Source organism: Oncorhynchus clarkii, chromosome 32 (genome assembly GCF_045791955.1).
Source record: "Oncorhynchus clarkii lewisi isolate Uvic-CL-2024 chromosome 32, UVic_Ocla_1.0, whole genome shotgun sequence".
Taxonomy (NCBI): domain Eukaryota; kingdom Metazoa; phylum Chordata; class Actinopteri; order Salmoniformes; family Salmonidae; genus Oncorhynchus; species Oncorhynchus clarkii.
The window spans coordinates 7,279,158-7,302,191 of record NC_092178.1 but is presented as its reverse complement, the minus strand read 5'-3'; positions in this window follow the sequence as shown (position 1 = coordinate 7,302,191).

The window sequence follows — 23,034 nt, the reverse complement described above, 5'->3', positions numbered from 1 at the left end:
AGTAGATATGGGAGTTTATTGAAATTGTGTTTGTTTTACATTTTTTTGTGGATCTAATATGGTCATACATTTGGAAAAGAGGTTAGGAAGTACAGCTCAGTTTCCACTGAGCATTTTTTGGGCAGTGTGCACATAGCCTGTCTTCTCTTGAGAGCCAAGTCTGCCTACGGCAATCTTTCTCAATAGCAAGGCTATGCTCACTGTGTCGGTACATAGTCAAAGCTTTCCTTTCCTTAAGTTTCTCTCTCCCACTCTTTCCCTCTCTCTCTCACTCTCCCTCTTCCCGTCTAGATTAGTATTTAGTATGGCAATTACTGTAGTGTTTTTGCAGACTGTAGTATTTCCTTGACGAAACCTACCAGAGAAATACTAAAATAGCTTTTATTCCATAACCTGTAGGTAGGTAGGTGGGTAGGTAGGTAGGTGGGTAGGTAGGTGGGTAGGTAGGTAGGTAGGTACTTTAGGTAGGTAGGTAGGTAGGTAGGTAGGTAGGTAGGTGGGTAGGTAGGTAGGTGGGTAGGTAGGTAGGTAGGTAGGTAGGTAGGTAGGTAGGTACTTTAGGTAGGAACTGTAGGTAGGTAGGTAGGTAGGTAGGTAGGTAGGTAGGAACACAATATATGGTCTATACTGTAGGTAGGTAGGTAGGAACACAATATATGGTCTATACTTCGCATGTAAGTTTCTCAGTCACGGTTAGCACCAATTGGAATATGGGGGAGGGGAATGAGCAGGGTGTATGCAAATTAAATACTGTAATATTTACTATCGTTTTTTTTAAATAGTGTTTTTTGCAGACATTTCTGTATTTTTTACTATAGTGTTTTATGTTGTTGTGGATAATACTGTAATATTCACTATAATAGTATACAATATACTACAGAATTCTATACTAAGTACTACACAGGATCATGGGATACTACAGTACACACACACGCCACCGCATGCACACAAACACAATTAATTTATATATGTAGGCATCCGTCCGCACCACACACACACACACACACACACACACACACACACACACACACACACACACACACACACACACACACACACACATACACACACACACACACACACACACACACACACACACACGCATACACACACAACACGTTGCTGGAGGACAGTCTTGCCAGAGAGAATCTCTGTTTTGCTGACTTTACCTTTCAATGAGGGAGGATTAGCCTAATGTCTGTCGCTAAGGGAGTTTGCCAAAGAGTATTCCACATGTTACTATGGTGACAAACAGCCAATGAGAGCTTGGCACAGTAATCTCCAGTCAAAACATTCCAATTTCAGGAAGGACAAGATTATTTGGGGGGGTTGCAGGTTTAAATGTGTTGTTAATAACATGCTGTATCTACACACACACACACACACACACACACACACACATACACACAGAAACACATGCATACATGTACACATTCATACACACACACACACACACACAGACACACACACACACACACACACACACACACACACACACACACACACACACACACACACACACACACACACAGAGAAACACATTCAAACACATTCATACACACACACACACATAACTTGTGTATCTCCCTCTTTCTGAAGGTGACATGAAACAGAAATAGTGTGTAATTACATTCTAATCTCTGGATCTCCAATCCATTGTTACCACATGGATGTTACCACAGGGTTGTTACCACAGGGTTGTTTCCACAGGGCTATTACCACAGGGTTGTTACCACAGGGCTGTTACCACAGGGCTATTTCCACAGGGTTGTTACCACAGTGCTATTACCACAGGGTTGTTACCACAGGGCTATTACCACAGGGCTATTACCACAGGGCTATTACCACAGGGTTATTACCACAGGGTTGTTACCACAGGGATATTACCACAGGGTTGTTACCACAGGGCCTTTACCACAGGGTTGTTACCACAGGGCTGTTACCACAGGGTTGTTACCACAGGGCTATTACCACAGGGTTGTTACCACAGTGCTGTTAACACAGGGCCTTTACCACAGGGTTGTTACCACAGGGTTGTTACCACAGAGCTGTTACCACAGGGCTATTACCACATGGCCTTTACCACAGGGTTGTTACCACAGTGCTGTTACCACAGGGATGTTAACACAGGGCTGTTACCACAGGGCCTTTACCACAGGGTTGTTACCACAGGGCCTTTACCACAGGGTTGATACCATTGGGCTATTACCACAGGGCTATTACCACAGGGTTGTTACCACAGGGCTATTACCACAGGGCTATTACCACAGGGTTGTTACCACAGGGTTGTTACCACAAGGCTATTACCACAGGGCCTTTACCACAGGGTTGTTACCACAGGGCCTTTACCACAGGGTTGTTACCACAGGGCCTTTACCACAGGGTTGTTACCACAGGGCTGTTACCACAGGGTTGTTACCACAGGGCCTTTACCACAGGGTTGTTACCACAGGGCCTTTACCACAGGGTTGTTACCACAGGGCTGTTACCACAGGGTTGTTACCACAGGGCTATTACCACAGGGTTGTTACCACAGTGCGATTACCACAGGGTTGTTACCACAGGGCTATTACCAAAGGGCCTTTACCACAGGGTTGTTACGACAGGGCTGTTACCACAGGGCCTTTACCACAGGGTTGTTACCACAGGGCAATTACCACAGGGTTGTTACCACAGGGCTGTTACCACAGGGCCTTTACCACAAGGTTGTTACCACAGGGCTGTTACCACAGGGCCTTTACCACAGGGTTGTTACCACAGGGCTGTTACCACAGGGCCTTTACCACAGGGTTGTTACCACAGGGCCTTTAGCACAGGGTTGTTACCACAGGGTTGTTACCACAGGGTTGTTACCACAGGGTTGTTTCCACAGGGCTATTACCACAGGGTTGTTACCACAGGGCTGTTACCACAGGGCTATTACCACAGGGCTATTACCACAGGGTTGTTACCACAGGGTTGTTACCACAGGGCTATTACCACAGGGCCTTTACCACAGGGTTGTTACCACAGTGCTGTTACCACAGGGTTGTTTCCACAGGGCTATTACCACAGGGCTGTTAACCTAGGGCCTTTACCACAGGGTTGTTACCACAGTGCTGTTACCACAGGGTTGTTACCACAGGGTTGTTACCACAGGGTTGTTACCACAGTGCTATTACCACAGGGTTGTTACCACAGGGTTGTTACCACAGGGCCTTTACCACAGGGTTGTTACCACAGGGCTGTTACCACAGTGCTATTACCACAGGGTTGTTACCAAAGGGCCTTTACCACAGGGCCTTTACCACAGGGCTATTACCACACTGGTTAGTAATGAGGTTGTATACAGGTGGTACCGGTACAGAGTCAATGTGCAGGGGGTATCGGTTAGTAATGAGGCTATATACAGGTTGTACCGGTACAGAGTCAATGTGCAGGGGGCACTGGTTAGTAATGAGGCTATATACAGGTGGTACTGGTACAGAGTCAATGTGCAGGGGGTACCGGTACAGAGTCAATGTGCAGGGGGTACCGGTACAAAGTCAATGTGCAGGGGGTACCGGTTAGTAATGAGGCTATATACAGGTGGTACCGGTACAGAGTCAATGTGCAGGGGGCACCGGTTAGTAATGAGGCTATATACACGGGGTACCGGTTAGTAACGAGGCTATATACAGGGGGTACCGGTACAGAGTCAATGTTCAGGGGGCACTGGTTAGTAATGAGGCTATATACAGGTTGTACCGGTACAGAGTCAATGTGCAGGGGGCACTGGTTAGTAATGAGGCTATATACAGGTGGTACCGGTACAGAGAGACCATGTCATATCCACAGGTCATGATCAGATGAGCTCCTGCATTTTTCAGCATGTTCTTAACAGAGAGGTAGTGTGTTAATATAGCACAGTGCCATGCCAGGGGGGGATGGTTTGTGTGGAAGATGAGGTTGCTGCTGTTCCCATTTTTATAATTGTCAGCAAAAAGTGTCTGTTGATTTTCTATAAGGAGCTGCAATTTCTGATATTTTCTTGCCTTATCATGCTTTACATACACAAGGTACTGTATTTCAATTACCTCTGAACAGCGGGAGGCAGCTTCTAAGGCCTCTCCATTTGGTAGGAGTAGACTGTTCGACTCTCCTGCCATTGTTGGGCTAAAGGGCTTTGACACCTCTCACTTGACACATCAGTGCTAATTGAAGTTGTATCAAGCTTGGCAGCCTTAACTTAGCATTCAGTCCTTATAAATTAATGTCATGTATTTTTATTCTTGGCTTTTGGAAATAAATTATAGCTTCAGACTAAACATTACTCACTCAGTTCCAGAATGGATGGTGCTTTCAGGTTTCTGTTCTTTTCCAGAGCATTTCCTGTATAGCTTTGGAATAATAATATTTGGTAGTTATACATCTTCCAGGTGATTCTGTAATTCTGTTCAAAATCAGGTTGTAGGTTTTGAGTTTTGATTTGGAGTGAAGGTTATGTTGTAGAGGGTTGCAGCATCCTGTATGTGTTCCTGACAAAAAAAATCCAAGTTTATCTAACTCAAAATCTATATTTTTTTTTAAGGGGGGGGGGTGTTACTGAGTGGTGGAAACTCAGGATACTAGACAACGAGGACTCTGAGTCAGCTAACATAAATCTCTATAAGTCTGGAACAGTAATGGTACAGGGCCAAACAGTTTCAGCTGGACCTTCTGTCACGTCTGCTCCTGCAACGCCCTCTACTGTTCATCCTGTGTCTCCTTGACCTGCCGCCACTCCCCCAGTACTCTGTCCCTCTCTCAATCTTTCTGATAGGCTGCCTCCGTGGAGCAGCGCTTTCCTGGGCCACGGCGGTGTGGGAGAAACAGTCCCACATTTGCTTCTCCAACTCCGGATTCATGGAAGAGATGAAGAAAGTATTCGACCACCCGGTCTGCGGTAAGGATGCCGATAAACGACTCCTGTCCCTCAGTCAAGGCCCCCATAGTGTTGCTGAGATGGCATGTGAGTTTCGCACCTGGAATGAGGAGGCCCTTCAGGGAGCATTCCAGAATGCGCTCACTGAGACCCTCAAGGACGAGTTGGTGTCGAGGGATGAGCTTGATGGACTTTATGAACTCATCTCTCTTGCTATCCGCATCGACAACCGTTTCCGTGAGCGTCGGAGGGAGAGGGTAGGGTTGCATGTCCCATAACATCTGCTTCAGTGCCTTGTCCTCCTTCTCCGACAAATCCTGAACCCATGCATCTCGGCCGGGTCCGTCTCTCTCTAGAGGAGAGACAACAACGAATCGGTGCTAGGAGCTGCCTATACTGTGCCCTGGTTGGTCACTTTGTCTCCACTTGTTCCCTGATACCAGCAAAAGAGGGGGCTCGGCAGAAGTGGGGGATATACTGTTGAGCCAAATCACCTGCCCATCTTCCCCCAGACCCCTGCTTGAAGGAAACCTTGTGTGGCAGAGCCAGGCTTTTCCTCTGTCTGCTCTCGGGCACCGACGAGAGCTTCCTGGACCGAGGTGTTGTTACCCAGTTGGGCCTGGACCCACTTGATTCATCCCTCAATGCCAATGCTCTCAAAGGACAGCTCCTCGCCCTTGTCTGGGAGAGAACCGTCTCTGTCATACTGCGTATCTCTGGAAATCACCAGGAAAATATCAGTTTCCACATAATCGACTGTCCTTACTCTCCCCTGGTTCTTGGCCATCCATAGTTAAAGCTACACAACCCACAGATTGACTGGACCACTGGAAATGCAACCACTTGGAGTTAATTTTGTCACTCTAATTGTAATTAATTGCCCTTCCCCCTGCCTTGTCTGTGCCCCAGTTCATTCCAGAACCTCCGGACCTGTCATCAGTTCCTCCCGAGTATCACGATCTAGCTCCTGTGTTCAGCAAACACCACACCCTGTTGCTGTCGCCTTATCGGCAGTACGACTGCGCCATTGACCTCCAGCCTGGAGCTCCTCTCCCCAATAGCCGGTTGTTTAGCCTCTCTCGTCTCGAGCAAGAGGCTGTTGAGAGGCACATCCAGGATTCTCTGGCTAAAGGACTTATCAAGCCATCTTCCTCTTCCTCTCTTGGTTTTTCTTTGTGAAGAAGGATGGGTCAATGAGGCCGTGTATAGACTTCCGTGGGCTGAATAATATCACTGTTAAGAACAAGTACCCCTTGCCACTCATCATATTTGCTTTTGCCCCCCTCCATGGTGCCACGGTGTTTACCAAAATCGACCTCCGGAATGCCAAGGACCTGAGGCTCACCAGCAGCACGTTCGCCAAGTTCTTCAACGGCTGTTGGAGAATAAGCTTTTTGTTAAAGCTGAAAAATGTGAGTTCCATGCTGCCACAGTGTCTTTCCTGGGTTATATTATTGCACAGGAACAGTTACGTATGGACCCCGCCGAGGTCATGGAAGTCAGAGTGTGGCCTGCGCCCTCCAACCTGAAGCAGCTACATCGTTTCCTGCTATTTTTACAGACACTCCATCCGCAACTACAGCCGTCTGGCAGCACCTCTCCCAAGGTGCTGTTCTGTCTCAACGTTCCCCCTCTGGTCAGAAGGTCCAACCATGTGCATTCTTTTCCCGTAAGCTCTTACCTGCAGAGAGAAATTTTGACATCAGAAACCAGGAACTCCTGGCAGTTAAACTGGCTCTGGAGGAATGGCGTCCCTGGCTGGAGGGCTTTGTAACCCCCTTCATCGTGTGGACTGACCATAAAAACCTGTCCTACATACAGACCACCAAATGTCTTGAACTCCCAGCAAGTCAGGTGGGCCTTGTTCTTTGAAAAGTTTCAATTTCACACTCACTTATCGCCCCGGTTCGAAGAATACCAAGCCTGATGCCCTCTGTTGCCAGTTCACCACCAACAACACGGGTACCGAGACAGAAACCATTGTGCCAACCACCTGCATCACTGCCTCCGTCACCTGGGAGATCGAGTCTCGTATCCGCCAGGCTCAGCAGAACCAGCCTGACTCAGGTAATGGTCCTAGTAATGCTCTGTTTGTTCCAGAATGTGGTCGCTCTGATGTTCTTCAGTGTGGTCATTCTACCCACCTCACCTGTCACCCTGGTATGAACCGGACCCTCGCCTTCCTGCATCAGCGCTTTTGGTGGCCCACCATGGAGAGAGATGTCCGGGAGTTTGTCTCTGCCTGTTCGGTTTGTGCTCAGAACAAAACCTCCTCTAAACCCACTTCCGGTCTGCTCCGCCCTCTTCCTATACCCAGTCGCCCCTGGTCACACATAGCTCTGGACTTCGTCACTGGCCGTCCCCCATCTAACGGTAACTCTGTCATCCTCACCATTATTGACAGGTTTTCCAAAATGGCTCACTTCATTCCCCTCTCCAAGCTCCCGTCGTCCATGGAGACTGTGGACCTGTTAGTACATATCATGTGTATCATCTGCATGGCATCCCCACTGACATCGTCCTCTGACAGAGGACCCCAGTTTACCTCCCAGGTGGTTAGATCATTCTGTTCAGCTCTTGGTATTAATGTCAGTCTTTCTTCTGGATATCACCCCTAGACCAACGGCCAGACCGAACGGGCAAACCAAGAGATGGAGACTGCCCTACACTGCGTGACTTCTGCTCATCCTTCCTCCTGGAGCACTCAGCTACCCTGGGTTGAAAATGCCCACATCACCCTCACCAACGCCTCGTCAGGTATGTCACCCTTCGAGTTCTGGGTTACCAACCCCCCTTGTTCCCTGCCCAGGAGGTTGAGGTTCCTTCTGTCCAGGACCATCTGCGCCATTGTCACCGTACCTGGAGGAAGGCCCGGGCTGTCCTTCTTTGTGCCTCCGACAGGACCCAGTCCTAAGCCAACAGTCGCCTCAGCTCCAGTCTACACCCCAGGTCAAAAGGTATGGCTCTCATCAAAGGACCTGCCCTTGAAGGTGGCCTCGAAGAAACTTTCCCCCCAATTCATTGGTCCCTTTGAAATTGACCGTGTCATTAACCCCTCTGCGGTGCGCCTGAAACTCTCAGCCTCTCTTAGGATCCATCCTACTTTCCATGTATCCCTGATGTATCCCTGATTAATCCTGTCTGCTCCAGTCCCCTGTCTCCTCTTGCAGCAGCTCCTCCACCCCCTCGGCTCATCAATGACTATCCTACCTATACCGTCCGGCGACTTCTGGACGTACGCCTTTGGGGTCATGGCTGGCAGTACCTGGTGGACTGGGAGGGATACGGGCCTGACGAGCGCTGCTGCGTGCCCCGCCGTCACTGTCTGGACCCCTCTCTCATATGGTATTTCTATACCTCACACCCAGATAAGCCTGATCGGGCCCCAGGTGGCGCCCATAGAGGGGGGAGGTCACATCTGCTCCTGCAACACCCTCTACTGCTCATCCTGTGTCTCCTTGACCTTCTCTCCCCCTATCGCTCTGTGTGTGTGTGTGTGTGTGTGTGTGTGTGTGTGTGTGTGTGTGTGTGTGTGTGTGTGTGTGTGTGTGTGTGTGTGGGGGGGGGGGGGGGGGGGGGCAGAGACCGGTGTACTGGAGTCAGAGCAGATCCCCACCAGCTGCAACCTGTTCCATAATCAAGACCTCTACAAATACTCAACCCTGTCACTTCCACGCTGCCAGATCGTAACCTCTGGTCAGTCAGTTTGTTTCTAGCTGTTTGTTACTATTCAAATCCTGTTATCCTGTTGTGCCTTTTTTCCTTGCCTGAAAATGTTTTCCTCTCTGCTACAGTTCTGCCCGCTCTGACTCTGGTCCCTGTCTTCAGTCCCCTGTCTCGTCATCTTGCTAAACTGTCCTGGATTCCGCACTCTACAACTCCCTAAGATTCCCCTCCAGATTACCCTGTCTCCACCCCTCTCGCTCAAGCCTCAGCCTCCGCACCTGGTTTCCAGCAACCCGCATGAGCTTCCCATGACCTGCGCTCCATCTCCCCCTTGGGTTTCAATACATTATTGGTTACTTCATTCCAGTCTCCTCGTCTGAGTCTGCTCTTGGGTTCCCCTGTTTCACTCTGCGTAATGCTTTCACCTAATCAAAAAATTATCTCAGCAGGAGAAGCTCTCCCTTGAGGAAGATACCCCCACCCCGAGCAGGTCCACCTATATAAGGCAGCGGTGCCCACCTTCGCCCGGACCCTAAAGGACATCGCTCTCAAATGCAGCCCCAACATTTCACACGGGAGCAATAGATCAATAGACACCCAGAACCGCGGGACACGCCCAGAACAGCGGGACACGCCCAGAACAGCGGGACACTCTCCCAGACCTGCGGGTCACAACTCCTGCAGCTCTGATGGACGCTGGGTATGTACATAGTCAATGGTAGCCTTTGAGGGGACTCCTATGGTAAGTACACCTATAGCTCATCTCTTGGCAGTAGTACTGTTGACTACCTAATCATTTACCTCAACCAAGAGTTGAGCCATCTGTCTCCCGTGTCTGGGTCTCGTCTTGTGCCCTTATACCCCTATCAGATCACACTACTTGAATAGCTCTATGCTCAATCATGAGGCATCAAATCTAAAGGAACTGAATAATATTAAGAAATGCTACAGAGGGAAGGAAAATAGTGTGTAAATCTACCAAAAAACAGTTAGTCAACAACAAATTAAACACCTTCAAGACAATTTCCTGGACAAAAGGTTTCACTGTGAAGGTGTGAACTTGGCAGTAGAAAGCTTTACAGTTAATTTGAAATGTAATCAAGTATTAACCAAAAAAGTGTTAAACAAATAATTAAAAAATATATATTTCAGATTCTTCAAAGTAGCCACCCTTTGCATTGATGACAGCTTTACACACCCTGCAGTCCAACTCTTCCCAAACCATCTTAATTGGGTTGAGGTCAGGTGATTGTGGAGGCCAGGTCATCTGATGAGGCATTCTGTTACTCTACCTCTTGGTCAAATAGGCAATTACACAGCCTGGAGGTGTTTTGGGTCATTGTTCTGTTGAAAGACAAATGATAGTCCCACTAAGTGCAAACCAGATGGGATGGCGTATTGCTGCAGAATGCTGTGGTAACCATGCAGGTTATGTGTGCCTTAAATTTGAAATAAATCACAGACAGTGTCACCAGCAAAGCACCCACACACCATCACACCTCCTCCATGCTTCACAGTGGGAACCACACATGTGGAGATCATCCGTTCACCTACTCTTCGTTTCACAAAGACACAGAGGTCTAAAATTTGGACTTATCAGACCAAAGGACAGATTTCCACAGGTCTAATGTCCATTGCTCGTGTTTCTTGGCCTAAGCAAGTCTCTTCTTCTTATTGATGTCCGTTAGTAGGGGTTTCTTTGCAGCAATTCTACCATGAAGGCCTGATTCACGCAGTCTCCTCTGAACAGTTGATGTTGAGATGTGTTTGTTACTTGTGTGAGGCATGTATTAAGTTTGCGGACGACACAACAGTGGTAGGCTTGATTACCAACAACGACGAGACGGCCTACAGGGAGGAGGTGAGGGACCTCGGAGTGTGGTGTCAGGAAAATAACCTCACACTCAACGTCAACAAAACTAAGGAGATGATTGTGGACTTCAGGAAACAGCAGAGGGAACACCCCCCTATCCACATCGATGGAACAGTAGTGGAGAGGGTAGTAAGTTTTAAGTTCCTCGGCGTACACATCACAGACAAACTGAATTGGTCCACCCACACAGACAGCATCGTGAAGAAGGCGCAGCAGCGCCTCTTCAACCTCAGGAGGCTGAAGAAATTCGGCTTGTCACCAAAAGCACTCACAAACTTCTACAGATGCACAATCGAGAGCATCCTGTCGGGCTGTATCACCGCCTGGTACGGCAACTGCTCCGCCCACAACCGTAAAGCTCTCCAGAGGGTAGTGAGGTCTGCACAGCGCATCACCGGGGGCAAACTACCTGCCCTCCAGGACACCTACACCACCCGATGTCACAGGAAGGCCATAAAGATCATCAAGGACAACAACCACCCGAGCCACTGCCTGTTCACCCCGCTATCATCCAGAAGGCGAGGTCAGTACAGGTGCATCAAAGCTGGGACCGAGAGACTGAAAAACAGCTTCTATCTCAAGGCCATCAGACTGTTAAACAGCCACCACTAACATTGAGTGGCTGCTGCCAACACACTGACTCAACTCCAGCCACTTTAATAATGGGAATTGATGGGAAATGATGTCAAATATATCACTAGCCACTTTAAACAATGCTACCTAATATAATGTTACATACCCTACATTATTCATCTCATATGTATATGTATATACTGTACTCTATATCATCTACTGCATCTTTATGTAATACATGTATCACTAGCCACTTTAACTATGCCACTTTGTTTACATACTCATCTCATATGTATATACTGCACTCAATATCATCTACTGTATCTTGCCTATGCCGCTCTGTACCATCACTCATTCATATATCTTTATGTACATATTCTTTATCCCCTTACACTTGTGTATATAAGGTAGTAGTTTTGGAATTGTTAGCTAGATTACTTGTTGGTTATTACTGCATTGTCGGAACTAGAAGCACAAGCATTTCGCTACACTCGCATTAACATCTGCTAACCATGTGTATGTGACAAATAAAATGTGATTTGATTTGATTTGATTAAGTGATGATCTGGTGCTTCTGTCTCCAATCAAGGAGGGCCTACAGCAGCACTTAGATCTTCTGCACAGATTCTGACAGACATGGACCCTGACAGTAAATCTCAGTAAGACAACAATAATGGTGTTCCAAAAAATGCCCAGTTGCCAGGACAACAAATACAAATGACATTTAGACACCGTTGCCCTGGAGCACACAAACAACTATACATACAGTTGAAGTCGGAAGTTTACATACACTTAGGTTGGAGTCATTAAAACTCGTTTCTCAACCACTTCACAAATTTCTTGTTAATTAACAAACTATAGTTTTGGCAAGTCGGTTAGGACATCTACTTTGCGCATGACACAAGTCATTTTTCCAACAGTTGTTTACAGACAGATTATTTCACTGTATCACAATTCCAGTGGGTCAGAAGTTTACATACACTAAGTTGACTGTGCCTGTAAACAGCTTGGAAAATTCACGAAAATTATGTCATGGCTTTAGAAGCTTCTGATAGGCTAATTGACATCTTTAACTGTGGATATTTGTATTTTGCTTGACAACATGGGAAAATCAGAAGAAATCAGCCAAGACCTCAAAAAAAAAATGTAGACCTCCACAAGTCTGGCTCATCCTTGGGAGCAATTTCCAAATGCTTGAAGGTACCACGTTAATCTGTACAAACAATAGTACGCAAGAGTACCCAAGTATAAACACCATGGGACCACGCAGCCATCATATCGCTCAGGAAAGAGACGTGTTCTGTCTCCTAGAGATAAACGTACTTTGGTGCGAAAAGTGCAAATCAATCCCAGAACAACAGCAAAAGACCTTGTGAAGATGCTGGAGGAAACAGGTACAAAAGTATCTATAATCCACAGTAAGACGAGTCCTATATCGACATAACCTGAAAGGCCGCTAACCTCTCTGATACTACCCATCCCGCATGCAGGAACGTAACGTAGCCTCAAACTAATTAGCATAACGCAGCGGACATAAATCTTCCTAGAAAATGTTCCTATTCAAGAAAATCACAAATGAAATATATTGAGACACAGTTTAGCCTTTTGTTAATCACACTGTCATCTCAGATTTTTAGAATATGCTTTACAGCCAACGCTAGACAAGCATTTGTGTAAGTCTATCATGGCATAATGCTATGGGTAGGCTCTGCTAGCATCAGGCAACATTTTCACGAAAATAAGAAAAACAATCAAATTAAATCATTTACCTTTGAAGAACTTCGGATGCTTTCACTCAGGAGACTCCCAGTTAGATAGCAAATGTTCTTTTTTTCCAAAAATATTATTTTTGTAGGCGAAATAGCTCCGTTTGTTCTTCATGCTTGGCTGAGAAATCGACCGGAAAATGCAGTCACTACAATGCCAAACTTTTTTCCAAATTAGCTCCATAATATCGACAGAAACATGGCAAACGTTGTTTAGAATCAATCCTCAAGGTGTTTTTCACATATCTATTCAATAAAATATCCACCGGGACAATTGTTTTCTCATAAGAAGCGATTGGAAAAATGGCTACTTCTGTACTTTACGCAGAGATTTTCTGCGGAGGCCATCATGTGACCACTTTCTAAATGTGGTCCCTTACGGCTATTCTTCAACATAAATGCGTAAAAAGACGTCACAATGCTGTAGACACCTTGGGGAATACGTAGAAAACGTAAGCTCATTCGTATCTCATTCACAGCCGTATAAGGAGTCATTGGCATGAGGCGGTTTAAAAAAATGCGGTACTTCCTGATTGGATTTTTATCTGGGTTTCGCCTGTAACATCAGTTCTGTTGCACTCACAGACAATATCTTTGCGGGTTTGGAAACGTCAGAGTGTTTTCTATCCAAAACTGTCAATTATATGCATAGTCGAGCATCTTGTCGTGACAAAATATCCAGTTTAAAACGGGAACGTTTTTTATCCAAAAATGAAAATACTGCCCCCTAGTACCAACAAGGAAGAAGCCACTGCTCCAAAACCGACATAAAAAAAGCCAGACTACGGTTTGAAACTGCACATGGGGACAGGATCGTACTTTTTGGTGAAATGTCCTCTGGTCTGATGAATCAAAAATAGAACTGTTTGGCCATAATGACCATCGTTATGTTTGGAGGAAAAAGGGGGAGGCTTGCAAGCCGAAGAACACCATCCCAACCGCGAAGCATGGGGGTGGCAGCGTCATGTTGTGGGGGTGCTTTGCTGCAGGAGGGACTGGTGCACTTCACAAAATAGATGACATCATGAGGCAGGAAGATTATGTGGATATATTGAAGCAACATCTCGCAATTGGGTCTTCCAAATGGACAATGACCCCAAGCATACTTCCAAAGTTTTGGCAAAATGCCTTAAGGACAACAAAGTCAAGGTATTGGAGTGGCCATCACAAAGCCCTGACCTCAATACTATAGAACATTTGTGGGCAGAACTGAAAGAGCGTGTGCGAGCAAGGAGGCCTTCAAACCTGACTCAGTTACACCAGCTCTGTCAGGAGGAATGGGCCAAAATTCACCCAATTTAACCTTCTGGAAGGCAACCCAAAACGATTGACCCAAGTCAAAGAATTTAAAGGCAACGCTACCAAAAACTAATTGAGTGTATGTAAACTTCTGACCCACTGGGAATGTGATGAAAGAAATAAAAGTTCAAATAAATAATGTCCTCTACTATTATTCTGACATTTCACATTCTTAAAATAAAGTGGTGATCCTAACTGACCTAAAACAGGGCATTTTTACTCTGATTATAAGTCAGGAATTGTGAAAAACTGAGTTTAAATGTATTTGGCTAATGTATATGTAGACTTCTGACTTCAACTGTACCTCGGCATTCTATGCAATCAAAAGGAACAAAAAATTCCACATATCAATGAGGATCTGGCTAACAAATACTTGAATCAGTTATAGAACCCATTGCCCTTCGTGGTTGTGAGGTTTGGGGTCCACTCACCAACCAAGAATTCACAAAATGGGACCAACACCAAATTGAGAATCTGCATGCAGAGTTCTGAAGAAAAAAAAAATGAATAATCAGAGCAGAATTAGGCCAACACCTGCTAATAGTCAAAATCCAGAAAAGAGCTGTTAAATTCTACAACCACCTAAAAGGAAGCGATTCCCAAACCTTCCATAACAAAGCCATCACCTACAGAGAGATGAACCTGGAGGCGAGCCCCCTAAGCAAACTGGTCCTGGGGCTCTGTTCATAAACACAAACACACCCCACAGAGGCCCTGGACAGCAATACAATTAGACCCAACCAAATCATGAGAAAACTAAAAGATAATTACTTGACTCATTGGAAAGAATTAACAAAAAAAAACTGAGCAAACTAGAATGTTATTTTGCCCTAAACAGAGAGTACACAGTGGCAGAATACCTGACCACTGTGACTGACCCAAAATGAAGGAAAGCTTTGACTATGTACAGACTCGGTGAGCATAGCCACAAGAAAAGGGCAACCAGTGAAGAACAAACACCACTGTAAATACAACCAATATTTATGTTTCTTTTATTTTCCCTTTGTACATCATTGCAACATTGTATATGGACAAAATATGACATGAAATGTCTTTATTCATTTGGAACTTTTGTTTTGTTTCGTTTACTGCTAATTTTTTATTCTTTCTTTCTGTTTATTATATATTTCACTTGCATTGGCAATGTAAACATATGGTTAAAGCCCCTGAAATTGAATTGAACTAGAGAATGGGATAGAAAAAGAGAGGGAGAGAGGGAGAGAGGGAGAGAGAGAGAGAGAGAGAAAGAGAGCGAGAGAGGGAGGGAGGGAGGGAGGGAGGGAGGGAGGGAGGGAGAGAGGGAGGGAGGGAGGGAGGGAGGGAGGGAGGGAGGGAGGGAGGGAATGTTTATTTCACTTTTGTTTATTATCTACTTCACTTGCTTTGGCAATGTTAGCATGTTTCCCATGCAAATAAAGCCCTTAAATTGAACTGCGAGAGAGAGAGAGAGAGAGAGAGAGAGAGAGAGAGAGAGAGAGAGAGAGAGAGAGAGAGAGAGAGAGAGAGAGAGAGAGAGAGAGAGAGAGAGAGAGAGAGAGAGAGAGAGAGAGAGAGAGAGAGAGAGAGGGAGGTCAGTTCAGTCCAGACCCAGTCTCGATAGACCAGAATAGGACATGTAGAGAGACTGATAACAGTTTTCCAAAAACAACACACATGCAGACAATTTCAGCCTGTAATTTCAAAAACCCTCAGCCCTGCCAAGAAAGGACAAATTAACTCAGCGCAGTTCTTCATTCTACCACAACAATTTAAAGATGACCTAGAGTTCTCGATGGGAACAGCACAATGGCTGACAATGAATCCTGTGAGAACTCAACAAAATTGCCATCAAAACACTATTACTCGTTTTCTCAGAGAGGGTGCTGTGTGTTTTTGTTGTCCTCACATATATAACGGCTTGAAATTGTTGTGAATGCAGAAATCCAAAGTCATTGTTATAAGAAGGTTGTTTAGTTGGCCTTGTAATGAGAACAAGGAAAGAGAAAGAGACATGATCATCGATGGAACACATAGAACATCTCAAAATAAAAAAAGGTGTTGACTAACATACCTGATCTCATGTTGTTGACTTACATACCTGATCTCATTTTGTTGACTTACATACCTGATCTCCTTGTGTTGACTCACATACCTGATCTCATGTTGTTGACTCACATACCTGATCTCCTTGTGTTGACTAACATACCTGATCTCCTTGTGTTGACTCACATACCTGATCGCCTTGTGTTGACTCACATACCTGATCTCCTTGTGTTAACTAACATACCGTATCTCATGTTGTTGACTAACATACCTGATCTCCTTGTGTTGACTAACATACCTGATCTCCTTGTGTTGACTCACATACCTGATCTCCTTTTGTTGACTTACATACCTGATCTCCAGTTGTTGACTAACATACCTGATCTCCTTGTGTTGACTAACATACCTGATCTCCTTTTGTTGACTAACATACCTGATCTCCTTTAGTTGACTAACATACCTGATCTCCTTGTGTTGACTCACATACCTGATCTCATGTTGTTGACTCACATACCTGATCTCATGTTGTTGACTAACACACCTGATCTCCTTGTGTTGACTCACATACCTGATCTCATGTTGTTGACTAAAATACCTGATCTCATTTTGTTGACTAACATACCTGATCTCCTTTTGTTGACTAACATACCTGATCTCCTTGTGTTGACTCACATACCTGATCTCCTTGTGTTGACTAACATACCTGATCTCCTTGTGTTGACTCACATACCTGATCTCCTCTTGTCGACTAACATACCTGATCTCCTTTAGTTGACTAACATACCTGATCTCCTTGTGTTGACTCACATACCTGATCTCATGTTGTTGACTAACATACCTGATCTCATGTTGTTGACTAACACACCTGATCTCCTTGTGTTGACTCACATACCTGATCTCATGTTGTTGACTAAAATACCTGATCTCATGTTGTTGACTAACATACCTGATCTCCTTTTGTTGACTAACATACCTGATCTCCTTGTGTTGACTCACATACCTGATCTCCTTGTGTTGACTAACATACCTGATCTCCTTGTGTTGACTCACATACCTGATCTCCTCTTGTCGACTAACATACCTGATCTCCTTGTGTTGAATCACATACCTGATCTCATGTTGTTGACTAACATACCTGATCTCATGTTGTTGACTAACATACCTGATCTCATGTTGTTGACTAACATACCTTATCTCATGTTGTTGACTAACATACCTGATCTCATGTTGTTGACTCACATACCTGATCTCATGTTGTTGACTAACATACCTGATCTCCTTGTGTTGACTAACATACCTGATCTCCTTTTGTTGACTAACATACCTGATCTCCTTTAGTTTACTAACATACCTGATCTCCTTGTGTTGACTAACATACCTGATCTCATGTTGTTGACTAACATACCTGATCTCCTTGTGTTGACTAACATACCTGATCTCCTTGTGTTGACTCACATACCTGATCTCATGTTGTTGACTAACATACCTGATCTCATGTTGTTGACTAACATACCTGATCTCATGTTGTTGACTAACATACCTGATCTCATGTTGTTGACTCACATACCTGATCTCATGTTATTGACTAACATACCTGATCTCATGTTGTTGACTCACATACCTGATCTCATGTTGTTGACTAACATACCTGATCTCATGTTGTTGACTAACATACCTGATCTCATGTTGTTGACTAACATACCTGATCTCATGTTGTTGACTCACATACCTGAACTCATGTTGTTGACTAACATACCTGATCTCATGTTGTTGACTAACATACCTGATCTCATGTTGTTGAATTACATACCTGATCTCCTGTTGTTGACTCACATACCTGATCTCATGTTGTTGACTAACATACCGGATCTCCTTGTGTTGACTCACATACCTGATCTCCGTGTGTCGACTCACATACCTGATCTCCTTGTGTCGACTCACATACCTGATCTCATGTTGTTGACTCACATACCTGATCTCATGTTGTTGACTAACATACCTGATCTCATGTTGTTGACTAACATACCTGTTCTCCTGTTGTCGACTCACATACCTGATCTCATGTTGTTGAATAACATACCTGATCTCATGTTGTTGACTCACATACCTGATCTCATGTTGTTGACTCACATACCTGATCTGATGTTGTTGACTCACATACCTGATCTGATGTTGTTGACTCACATACCTGATCTCATGTTGTTGACTCACATACCTGATCTCATGTTGTTGACTAACATACCTGATCTCATGTTGTTGACTAACATACCTGATCTCATGTTGTTGACTCACATACCTGATCTCATGTTGTTGACTCACATACCTGATCTCATGTGGTTGACTCACATACCTGATCTCATGTTGTTGACTAACATACCTGATCTCATGTTGTTGACTAACATACCTGATCTCCTTTTGTTGACTAACATACCTGATCTCCTTGTTTTGACTCACATACCTGATCTCCTCTTGTCGACTAACATACCTGATCTCCTCTTGTCGACTAACATACCTGATCTCCTTGGGTTGAATCACATACCTGATCTCATGTTGTTGACTAACATACCTGATCTCATGTTGTTGACTCACATACCTGATCTCATGTTGTTGACTAACATACCTGATCTCATGTTGTTGACTAACATACCTGATCTCATGTTGTTGACTCACATACCTGATCTCCTTGTGTCGACTCACATACCTGATCTCATGTTGTTGACTCACATACCTGATCTCATGTTGTTGACTCACATACCTGATCTCATGTTGTTGACTCACATACCTGATCTCATGTTGTTGACTCACATACCTGATCTCATGTTGTTGACTCACATACCTGATCTCATGTTGTTGACTCACATACCTGATCTCATGTTGTTGACTAACATACCTGATCTCCTTGTGTTGACTAACATACCTGATCTCCTTGTGTTGACTAACATACCTGATCTCCTTGTTTTGACTAACATACCTGATCTCATGTTGTTGACTCACATACCTGATCTCCTTGTGTTGACTAACATACCTGATCTCATGTTAATGACTCACATACCTGATCTCCTTGTGTTGACTAACATACCTGATCTCATGTTGTTGACTCACATACCTGATCTCCTTGTGTTGACTAACATACCTGATCTCATGTTGTTGACTTACATACCTGATCTCATTTTGTTGACTTACATACCTGATCTCCTTGTGTTGACTAACATACCTGATCTCATGTTGTTGACTCACATACCTGATCTCCTTGTGTTGACTCACATACCTGATCTCCTTGTGTTGACTCACATACCTGATCTCCTTGTGTTGACTAACATACCTGATCTCCTTGTGTTGACTCACATACCTGATCTCCTTTTGTTGACTTACATACCTGATCTCCTTGTGTTGACTCACATACCTGATCTCATGTTGTTGACTCACATACCTAAACTCCTTGTGTTGACTAACATACCTGATCTCATGTTAATGACTCACATACCTGATCTCCTTGTGTTGACTAACATACCTGATCTCATGTTGTTGACTCACATACCTGATCTCCTTGTGTTGACTAACATACCTGATCTCATGTTGTTGACTTACATACCTGATCTCCTTGTGTTGACACATACCTGATCTCATGTTGTTGACTCACATACCTGATCTCCTTGTGTTGACTCACATACCTGATCTCCTTGTGTTGACTCACATACCTGATCGCCTTGTGTTGACTCACATACCTGATCTCCTTGTGTTGACTAACATACCACTCACATACCTGATCTCCTTGTGTTGACTCACATACCTGATCTCCTTTTGTTGACTTACATACCTGATCTCCTTGTGTTGACTCACATACCTGATCTCCTTGTGTTGACTCACAGAACTCATCTCCTTTTGTTGACTAACATACCTGATCTCCTGTTGTTGACTAACATACCTGATCTCCTTGTGTTGACTAACATACCTGATCTCCTTTTGTTGACTAACATACCTGATCTCATGTTGTTGACTAACATACCTGATCTCCTTTTGTTGACTAACATACCTGATCTCCTTGTGTTGACTCACATACCTGATCTCCTTGTGTTGACTAACATACCTGATCTCCTTCTGTTGACTCACATACCTGATCTCCTCTTGTCGACTAACATACCTGATCTCCTTGTGTTGAATCACATACCTGATCTCCTCTTGTCGACTAACATACCTGATCTCCTTGTGTTGAATCACATACCTGATCTCATGTTGTTGACTAACATACCTGATCTCATGTTGTTGACTAACATACCTGATCTCATGTTGTTGACTAACATTCCTGATCTCATGTTGTTGACTAACATACCTGATCTCATGTTGTTGACTAACATACCTGATCTCATGTTGTTGACTAACATACCTGATCTCCTTGTGTTGACTAACATACCTGATCTCCTTTTGTTGACTAACATACCTGATCTCCTTTAGTTTACTAACATACCTGATCTCCTTGTGTTGACTCACATACCTGATCTCATGTTGTTGACTAACACACCTGATCTCCTTGTGTTGACTCACATACCTGATCTCATGTTGTTGACTAACATACCTGATCTCATGTTGTTGACTAACATACCTGATCTCCTTTTGTTGACTAACATACCTGATCTCCTTGTGTTGACTCACATACCTGATCTCCTTGTGTTGACTAACATACCTGATCTCCTTGTGTTGACTCATATACCTGATCTCCTCTTGTCGACTAACATACCTGATCTCCTTGTGTTGAATCACATACCTGATCTCCTTGTGTTGAATCACATAACTGATCTCCTCTTGTCGACTAACATACCTGATCTCCTTGTGTTGAATCACATACCTGATCTCATGTTGTTGACTAACATACCTGATCTCATGTTGTTGACTCACATACCTGATCTCATGTTGTTGACTAACATACCTGATCTCATGTTGTTGACTAACATACCTGATCTCATGTTGTTGACTAACATACCTGATCTCATGTTGTTGACTCACATACCTGATCTCATGTTGTTGACTAACATACCTGATCTCCTTGTGTTGACTAACATACCTGATCTCCTTTTGTTGACTAACATACCTGATCTCCTTTAGTTGACTAAGATACCTGATCTCCTTGTGTTGACTCACATACCTGATCTCATGTTGTTGACTCACATACCTGATCTCATGTTGTTGACTAACACACCCGATCTCCTTGTGTTGACTCACATACCTGATCTCATGTTGTTGACTAACATACCTGATCTCATGTTGTTGTCTAACATACCTGATCTCCTTTTGTTGACTAACATACCTGATATCCTTGTGTTGACTCACATACCTGATCTCCTTGTGTTGACTAACATACCTGATCTCCTTGTGTTGACTCACATACCTGATCTCCTCTTGTCGACTAACATACCTGATCTCCTTGTGTTGAATCACATACCTGATCTCCTTGTGTTGAATCACATACCTGATCTCCTCTTGTCGACTAACATACCTGATCTCCTTGTGTTGAATCACATACCTGATCTCATGTTCTTGACTAACATACCTGATCTCATGTTGTTGACTCACATACCTGATCTCATGTTGTTGACTAACATACCTGATCTCATGTTGTTGACTAACATACCTGATCTCATGTTGTTGACTAACATACCTGATCTCATGTTGTTGACTCACATACCTGATCTCATGTTGTTGACTAACATACCTGATCTCATGTTGTTGACTCACATACCTGATCTCATGTTGTTGACTAACATACCTGATCTCATGTTGTTGACTAACATACCTGATCTCATGTTGTTGACTAACATACCTGATCTCATGTTGTTGACTCACATACCTGAACTCATGTTGTTGACTAACATACCTGATCTCATGTTGTTGACTAACATACCTGATCTCATGTTGTTGAATTACATACCTGATCTCCTGTTGTTGACTCACATACCTGATCTCATGTTGTTGACTAACATACCGGATCTCCTTGTGTTGACTCACATACCTGATCTCCTTGTGTTAACTAACATACCGTATCTCATGTTGTTGACTAACATACCTGATCTCCTTGTGTTGACTAACATACCTGATCTCCTTGTGTTGACTCACATACCTGATCTCCTTTTGTTGACTTACATACCTGATCTCCTTGTGTTGACTCACATACCTGATCTCCTTGTGTTGACTCACATACCTGATCTCCTTTTGTTGACTAACATACCTGATCTCCAGTTGTTGACTAACATACCTGATCTCCTTGTGTTGACTAACATACCTGATCTCCTTTTGTTGACTAACATACCTGATCTCCTTTAGTTGACTAACATACCTGATCTCCTTGTGTTGACTCACATACCTGATCTCATGTTGTTGACTCACATACCTGATCTCATGTTGTTGACTAACACACCTGATCTCCTTGTGTTGACTCACATACCTGATCTCATGTTGTTGACTAAAATACCTGATCTCATGTTGTTGACTAACATACCTGATCTCCTTTTGTTGACTAACATACCTGATCTCCTTGTGTTGACTCACATACCTGATCTCCTTGTGTTGACTAACATACCTGATCTCCTTGTGTTGACTCACATACCTGATCTCCTCTTGTCGACTAACATACCTGATCTCCTTTAGTTGACTAACATACCTGATCTCCTTGTGTTGACTCACATACCTGATCTCATGTTGTTGACTAACATACCTGATCTCATGTTGTTGACTAACACACCTGATCTCCTTGTGTTGACTCACATACCTGATCTCATGTTGTTGACTAAAATACCTGATCTCATGTTGTTGACTAACATACCTGATCTCCTTTTGTTGACTAACATACCTGATCTCCTTGTGTTGACTCACATACCTGATCTCCTTGTGTTGACTCACATACCTGATCTCCTCTTGTCGACTAACATACCTGATCTCCTTGTGTTGACTCACATACCTGA